Source organism: Melanaphis sacchari, unplaced genomic scaffold (genome assembly GCF_002803265.2).
Source record: "Melanaphis sacchari strain LSU unplaced genomic scaffold, SCAv2.0 Contig31_pilon_pilon, whole genome shotgun sequence".
In the NCBI taxonomy this organism is placed as follows: domain Eukaryota; kingdom Metazoa; phylum Arthropoda; class Insecta; order Hemiptera; family Aphididae; genus Melanaphis; species Melanaphis sacchari.
In genome coordinates this window covers 275,780-284,884 of record NW_020271193.1, presented here as the reverse complement: position 1 = coordinate 284,884, position 9,105 = coordinate 275,780, and the positions used below count along the sequence as shown (strand labels likewise).

At 27.1% G+C, this 9,105-nt stretch overlaps 1 long non-coding RNA gene across 1 annotated transcript; it reads right to left on the bottom strand.

Annotated features, from left to right (window-relative positions):
* Positions 1-7,200: 7,200 nt before the first annotated feature.
* LOC112596410 lies at positions 7,201-7,754 on the bottom strand. The gene is made up of 3 exons (XR_003114773.1): positions 7,531-7,754; positions 7,365-7,431; positions 7,201-7,289 (listed from the first exon to the last, which is right to left on the bottom strand). It is a non-coding gene; the product is annotated as an uncharacterized LOC112596410 (long non-coding RNA).
* Positions 7,755-9,105: the final 1,351 nt, after the last annotated feature.

Below are 9,105 nucleotides of genomic sequence, written 5' to 3'. Positions count from 1 at the left end.
TATTATTTGTCATAATAAATAATATATTATCATAATACATCGATTTGGTAGTAATCAGCTGCAGTATGAGTTAATAATTACTTAAATACATCCTTAACATCCATTATTATTTAAAGGTACGACTAAACAGCTTTAAATAATGTACCTATAATTTTTTGTAAAGAATATGAATTAAAACAAGCCATGAAATGGTATGTTAATAAGAAAGGGGAATAAAAAATCCTATATAAATGTACGTGATATTTATGTATTATGAAGTATTTTATGATTATCGATGCCCAGGATCACCCAACCAATAGATACGCTAAAACGGACATAAACCTTTTTTTCTCTAAATAGACATTGCTCATTAACTTATATATATATATATTTAAAAACTTTTTTTAACATTTTGGGTTATTACAAATGAACTGATAAAATTATTGTTTTGTAATAAAATATTTATCTTGGGTTAACACTTTTTCAAAATCATGCAACCGATTTATCAATAAAATTGACATAAACGTGTTTTAGTTTTATAAAGTTACGTGATTTTTGTAAACCATAATATATTATTATATAAATCGACATGTGACAACAGTTTCAGTTAGAGTATAGGACAAGGTCATAATTATAGCCATTAACCATCACTGTCATATTTTTTTTATTTTTTTTTTTAATATAAGACATTCTTAGCCATCTGTGGGTATCTATATCTAGTGATAATATTTACAATTTTCATTTTTTGGCTTTAATAACAAGATGACGATTACGGTGAATGATTAATTAACAACTATGTCTACCTTTATTATACTACCTTCAAAAATCACCTTTTCTGAACAAGAGTATTCCAAAATAGACACATACAAGCAAGTTAATATTTATAAATAATACGTATAAAACTGCAGTAGGATTTAAAAAAGAAAAAAAATAATAAGTTTTATAATTTCTGGACCATTGAATCACATCGTTATTATATACGTTCAATAATTAGCGTTTATAGTGTACCTTCTATTATAAAATAATATACAGAAAGTGGCTCAAATTTTTGAAACAAGTAAGTCAAGTTAGATGATTAAAATAAATGTCAGTGTCCAATGTATAAGAATGAATATAATATTATTAATATTATTAAATTATATTAATATAGGTCATGACAACGACTAAATACAATCTTACATATTATATACAGTATGTTTCTGGTTTTTCGGTACAAACTTTGAAAATGGTCTTACATCAGCTTTAGTTATATTTTAATATGACAATTTATTTTGTACTAAACGAATGGCACTATCAATAGTTTTTCATTTAATCTCAAACATAATATTGCAGTAAGTACTAAATAAATTACGCCATTATCATCCAACATCGTCAAAAATATCTTAAAAATCCATGTTTGATTATTATCAAAATCAATATTTTTTTTAAAACTTCTTAGAGAAAATCTACTTTTTGTTAAAATATTAATTTATGGACTTTTAAATTAAGTCGATAAAGTTACTTTAAGTATATTTTATTAAAGTAAATAATTTGTTTATTATAAAATATAGACTTAAAATTTCACTCATTGCATAAGGTTTTCTTAAAATTTTTACAAAAACCCATGAAACACTCTATATATATACATATATGCTATTATTATGTCTACAAGTCTAACCCTTTTTAGAGTATTTATAATGTTAATTATATCCTATTTAGCTCATTAAGCTCAGTTCAAATAATGTACGAACGAACGGACTCGTGCAATAATCTTTCATCTGTACAATAATACACATGGATGTATACTTTATAATTAATATATTATGGCACAAATTTAATATTTTTTAAAAAGACTTCACGCAAAATAATTTTTTAAATAAAAATTTAAAAAAATTCAAACTGTCATTTTAATCATTATCTACAATTTAAGTAATATTTATTTAAAAATACATCTACCGATCATATGTATTATATAGTCATATCAAAAAAAATTCGAAACTCGAAACTCAAAAAGAAAATATTATTAAGTAACAATTGCAGTATAAAGTATAAACCTACTATTGGTATTCCAATTTTTTTTTTATTTTACATTCATTTAAATATTAATAGACTATTATTCTTGGCCCATTATAGAAAAAAAATTCGCCCATGTTTTCATTAAAAACATTTCTGATAAAGAAATCTTTTTAGTGAAAAAATTGGTGTTATAATACAATATTTGGTGAAAATATAAATATTTATTTAAAAATATATTCTCAAACTTTAATGTAAACTCACTAAAATTCCAAAAATTAGAAAACTTAAAAAAAATTTACATGGTACTCCAATTATATATTTTTATAATATATAAAAAGCAAAATCGTGCTTAAAAAATCACTCTGTATAATATAAGTTTGATGTCGACATGTATAGGTATAAAACTAAATAAGCTTTGGCAGCTCACGATATGCAATATATACATTTAGGTTTCGATTCCTCGAGACAATGTGTATTTGTGTGTGAGTATGTGTATGTATGTATTATAGTTATAACCTAGCTTAACGTTGTAAACGTGCCGCATCGGTAATCAGATACCACGGAGGGTGTATACAATCTACATGTGAGTGAGTATAGTTTAAGTCCCTTGTCCGATAAAAAATGGTGAAATGAGACACTTTTAGAGATTCTCTATATATCACAGGGTGGTCTTCATTTTTTTCGCTATTTTTATCCACTGTTATAGTCGAACCCCATAAACGGATTAACGCGCTTATATTATATACTTGCAATTATATAGGTAGCTAGTGTACGTATATAATATAATGTAGTAAACCTATTCAAACAGCGAAAAATGAGTAGTTTTTAGGATATTTAAAACAATAATTTCAACAGAATAATCCTATTTATATATTACAGTACACGTGGTTAATCGATTTTATTTTCAATTCTACGTACTCGCAAACACGTAATGTTCTTATTTATGTATACTGTATAGAGTATGTTAATCGAAACGTTAATAAGCGTATATACAAACATCCTGTAAAAATTATTAATTTTGTATCTTGTTTAACTTCATAGCGTTGAGCAATGTCGTTTTAAGTTATAAATTATAAATTATAATAATATATTCAACGCCCATTATTTGTATGTATTACCTATCAGTCTGATAACATTCACGGTCGACGGCTAAAATATACATACAAGAAATCCAGTTTAAATTATACTATAATATTATTATATTATTAACGTGATAAAATTTTTCAAGTAATATACATTTTTTAAAAACAATAAAACACCAAAAGACCAAACAATACGTATACATAAATATAGTGACTTCATTGCTGCAATGCATAAATCAGTGACCGTGTCAATCAGTGGTTTGAGGTTATATTTTATATTAGGCAAGCGTTTAAAAATAAAGCTATTTTATTGATGAAAATTACAATTTAATATAGATTTATAAAGTAAAAGTGTAATGACAATGATAATTATCCGATATGCTACAGCAAAATTTTGGAATTTATTGCGTTTTTAAAAATATCGATAAGTGCTCGGCACAGCACTTTCAACCATCATATAAAAACACGAATACTCCCTTCTATCGCAACCAGTCGTTCCTATAATAACGATATGGGTCGTACAATTAAAAATATGAAGGCTTTTGAAAAAAAAAATGCCTATTCAAAAAAACATTAATTTAATATCTTTTGAAAAAGCTTGATAAATTATTTTAAATCGAATACTCATAAAAGAATTAGTGAATAATAGCAATTTCAGTGTATAAGTCTCATTAAGTCTCATTTTTACTTAACATAGTAAAAGTTAAACTTTTTATTTGTTAATCTTTGGCCAGACATACGCCGCTTACCTAATTTGCCCTGAATGCGCGCCATTGGCTTCGAGTATCTAATACGCCCGAAATGATTTGTGAAAAAAAGTTATTTGAAAGATTATCTTTAAAACGTCACTCAAGTGTTAGAGGAAGCTATCACTGTAAAAAATGTTTTGTACTATTTAAAAAAGTTAACTGTTGAAACGAACATTGGCTTAAATCAACGTACCTATGACTCACAATAACAACATTAATAATATTCAATAATATATATAACTCATAAGTTTATGCGCACGTACACAATGCAATCGTTTAAGTTAGACACGACGTGGAGGCGGGCGGGCGAACGAATTATATTATTTTTATTATTATTGTTGTAATAACTTTTGTATGCTATGCACTTTTGTTCAATTGTCGTTATCGTAGATGATGTAGCGATGAGAAAATTTGAGTCAAAGGATATCCGGTCGAAGCCCACGAGAAAGGGAAAAAAACCTACGTATATTTAAAATGACGACGGTCGTTGCGGTTTCATATTTTATTATAAATTTATGTAAGTAAGAAGAGTTTGTACACTCGTTATTTGGTAATCGTATGTAGCAAATGGTTTTTGATCGGAATAAAATTGTCCTCACGTAGTCATTGTCATTAACCGCGGTAAGTTACGCCATCGCGGCGTTAACAATCCTCAAATATAGAACTGTTTATGTGTTACAGCTAAAGTGTTGAATTCTGTTATTTTATGAAATAACTAGACAGTTCATGAATTACCTACGAATGTTAGTTAAAGTATGAAATAATACATGAAAATTGTACTTTAACTAGTTATTTTATAGAATATCTATGTAGTTATTCTATACAATTTCAGTTTAATATCCGTTTAAGTATAAAATACATTAAAATTTAAAATATTTTATTTTACTGAATTAATTATAGTTATATTATTTATTTATTTGTATATGTAAGGCTATTATGGCATTTAGAGTTGCAAAATACCTCTTTTTTTTCTACAAACACATCGCTTTGTGTCACATTTTTTAGTACAAGTCCACTTAAAAAAACCCTGATCAGTGACTGCGCAGTTACCGTAGATCTTAATGTAATACTTTCATTTGGAACAGCTTCTACAGCTAACAAATTTTCTGAAAATACTGTGAACTAGGATCAAGAGTATATAGTTGTTTATCACTCCTGTAATTATAATATATAGGTAGGTATCAAATAAATAAAAAATAAAAAATAACTTGTATTATTTAAATGTATCTTACCATCATTGGATCTCAGTTGATAAAACCCATCGTCAGTTAATTTTAAAACAACTGCAATAATTAAACGAGGATCACCCCTTCTTCTATCAACATCGGAAATTTTGATACGCACTGTAGAACCAATATTAGCAACCGCAAATTTAGTATTTGATAAATCTTTCATTCCTTTTGCTTGTTTTTCCAAACATACATTACGGTCACCGACAAAAAGGACGTCAATCTTATCTGATTTAAAATGTTATATTAAATTTTTGAAAATGTTAGAACTATATTTATTTATCATGATTTTTTGTTATTTACAATTTAATACATTAACGAAGTGATGCCAGGGAATGTATAAAATAACTAGTTAAAGTATAAATTATATACATTACCTACAAGCTTTAGTTATTTTATAAATTACCTAATTATTTCATAAACTAACTGATTTAATACTAACTGTAACACATATATATATATATATATAATATGAAACATGAAGTACGACCAAGAACGACCGATACAATGTTTATACAACTACCTGCACCAGACTGGCATTATTCGTAGTTTTTATTTTCTAGCTATATAAATGAGATTAATATACGTGACGGTACATTTATCAAAATTCTCAATCCACATTACTTTTTAAAAATATAATAATAAACACAATTTTTTCAAAAAAAAAACTCTTTTAATAGTTATTGCTTTTTATTTTGTAAGAACCAAAAAAAAAGAACAGAAAAGAGATTTTGAAAAATATTTTATTACATTAAAAAAAATATCTATCTCAATCAAAGTTATAAAAATTCTGTCACATACTCGTGTACTATTATTATATACTAATATGTAAATTTGGAATGTGACATTTTATATATGTACTAGTTTATAATTTTCAGAAGTCGTAATTTTAGAATTTTTTCATACTAGTTTCAGAATATGATTTCTGCGTGTTGTATGATATTTTTAAATTAATTTAATTGTATTCTATGCATGATATAAGGAAATACATAATATATGATGTAGCTTATTGGCTACATATATTACACACTGTGTAGTTTACCTTAATTAAATTTTAAAAAGAGGAAAGTATATAAATAACCGGCAATTGCTTTGCTTTTCTGTAGTATTCGAGTGTAATATCAAAGCATATTATATAAATAACATATTATAATGTTTTATATAAATCGTATAAAATGTAAAATATTTTAAATTCTGAGCGGAACGATGCATGTATTGATTTTAAAATGTTTTTTCTGTCTGTCAATACTTTTCAAGGAATAAAAAATGCTTCGATTTTCAACTTTGGGTTAGTTTCTGGTAGAATATTAGATCCAGTTTTTACTTAAACAAGTTAAAATTAGGGTAAGTGGGTACCGTTATATTATATAATTTATATAGTAGGTTTTTAATGGGTCAATATAATGATATGTAAAATTTGAATTCAATGATAAATCATTGTAAATGAAATTACGATACTAAGTGTAGATAAACTATCAGTTTATATTACTAAATAATAAATATGTATAATCATATATTTATATAGCTGTTCATTATTATAATAATTTATTTACTACTAGTAATACAGTCTAACGAGTATTTCGACACTAGACACTGGACACTGGTTTGAAAGTTCTACGACAATAAAGTAAACAATTTTAAAAGTTCATATAATCGAAGGGCTTAAGTTTCAAATTGTGGGAAAATTTTGCTAATTATAATGAGTATTTTAACACTAGATTAAAAAGTTTAGGACAAAATGTAAGAATCGCAACAAGTAGCCCTTCTTTGATTCATTCCCTAATAACTTATTTGTTTTTGACTTGTACATTTTGGGATTGGACTTCAAAATTGTTGCTAAGTTCATGCAAATCACTACCACTGTTCATAACTTGTTTTAACAAAGTGCAAGGATTAATTTCACGTCACTATAGTTAGAGAATAGCTTAAAATTAATCTAAATATTTTAAAAATATCGTTACCTATACGTTTAGTTAAATATAATAATAAATGTAAACATTTAAAATTCTTGCAAATATTTTAGAATTGCAACAAGATAAAAATCTTATTATATACCTAACCTAACCTAACCTCTATAAAAAAATATTTTTAAGTTTTGTTTAAACATTCAATCTCATTAAAATTTTAAATTCAAATGTATTTTAACGTAGGATGTATTGAATTAATGTAAAATGTCACTGCTAAAAGTCAATTATTTGTCTTCCTCCTCCACTGTATCACACTTTCAGGATTTTTGTTTGTCAGATAAGAATTACCTTAAAAAAAGAAAAGAAAGGTGACATAGAATGCAAGTATAATAGTATATTATCGTAATTCTGTGGCTATCATACCAAGGCAATTCGACACTGTCGCGTGTACGCTATCGTTATCGCCCCGAGCACCAAAAGTATTGTATTGCTGCGCCGACGATATGCAACATAACATTGTTATATTATTTTTATTTATACATTTCGCTCAGTTTATTTTTAATAAAGTTTATATGTACATATTATATACCTGTATATATTTTGATATACATCCAGACTGCGTTCTTTAATCCGTGGTACGCAACGTATAATAATATAGGTATTCGGTTATTTTTTTGAGTCGGTTTCTGTTTTCACTTCAGCTCATCCACCCACCCACTTAAAAACACACACGCTCGTGTTTTCTTCTGTCGTTCACTTGCCTCGAGCACTGCTTTCGGGAAAAAATGACCAATTTCCCGCGCACACGCTCACCGATAGTTATTTCACCTTACTACTGTTCGTCACACGCGTTATAAATATAATTTGGTTCAACGAATAATATCAAAATCACTCCCCATCGATTTTTTCATCTCCCCCCTCCTCTCCGTGTCTTCCCTGAATAACTGTGCCGAAACCATGACGGCGTTCCGCGAGTCATACACTCCAATATTTCTCTGTTCGATCGTTCTACATCAACCGTATTATAATTACTCGATAGGAATTTAATAAGTACCTTACCTACAAAGAGCACGTGAATTTATGTAGAATAATCTATATGTAATATATGTTTACGTATGTGTGTATGTCCGGACCTTTTAAATGTATTCACATCCGGATAAGATCCAAAACATATTGTCGAAGTACGTAGTAGTATTAAACGAAACGATATACAGTTATTAGCACGTGAATTTAAAATCTTACCTCTAAATTAATATTTTTACTATCTATATTATGTATTGAATAGAACTAATGGAGGTTCAAACTCACGTATAAAACACATTATAACATTAAAAAAAACACCTGACTGTCTGCACTTTTACTATTGACATGACTAGAGATCATCCAAGTACACAAAAATAATTCGTAAAAAACATTAGCGTGGCTAAAGATTAAAAAAAATAAACCATTGAAAAGTCGAAGACGAATGACTGTAAAAGCTTTATAATTTATATATTTATTTATTTATTTGTTGTATTTATTTAATGGACGAGTCCTTGCAGTTTTTATATAATGTGTATCAATAGTATTTTTAATGGTAAAAATAAGTACACATCTGATTAATTATACAATAATTAAATAGAAAAATTAATTAGACTAGAAAACGAAGACCCGCGTTGGCGTTTGTCATTAATTTTCTAAGCGATTCGTTGGCAAAAAATATAGTGGTATATAAGGAACGTAAAAAGGAGCAGTAGATCTAGTGAAACGCTAAGGTACCTTAAAATATACCTATATGCACGAAATGAACTCAATAGAATCAACTTTGTTGTTTTATAGTTTTTCAATAAATCTAATGACAGTAGTTAGTCTTTACTCTGCCAAACAGGAAAGGCTAAATAAATTAGCAATTGGTGATTTATTATTAAGCAAATAGGAAATTTTCAAGAAATGACTAGCAATGCAAAAACCGTTTAAATGCAAAAGTTTATTCTGAACTTCCTCAAATTGTCTATTGTCATTAATTACATATAGATCCCATACCGATTTAGGGACAGTGTCAATATCTGATCGAGGTCTACACAACTTTATGGTTTTTTATTCTTGCTTGAATATATGTACTCGGTTACCCGATATTTATGATAGCAAAAGAGAGATGAGAGTATTAAAACTATTGATTTTAGAT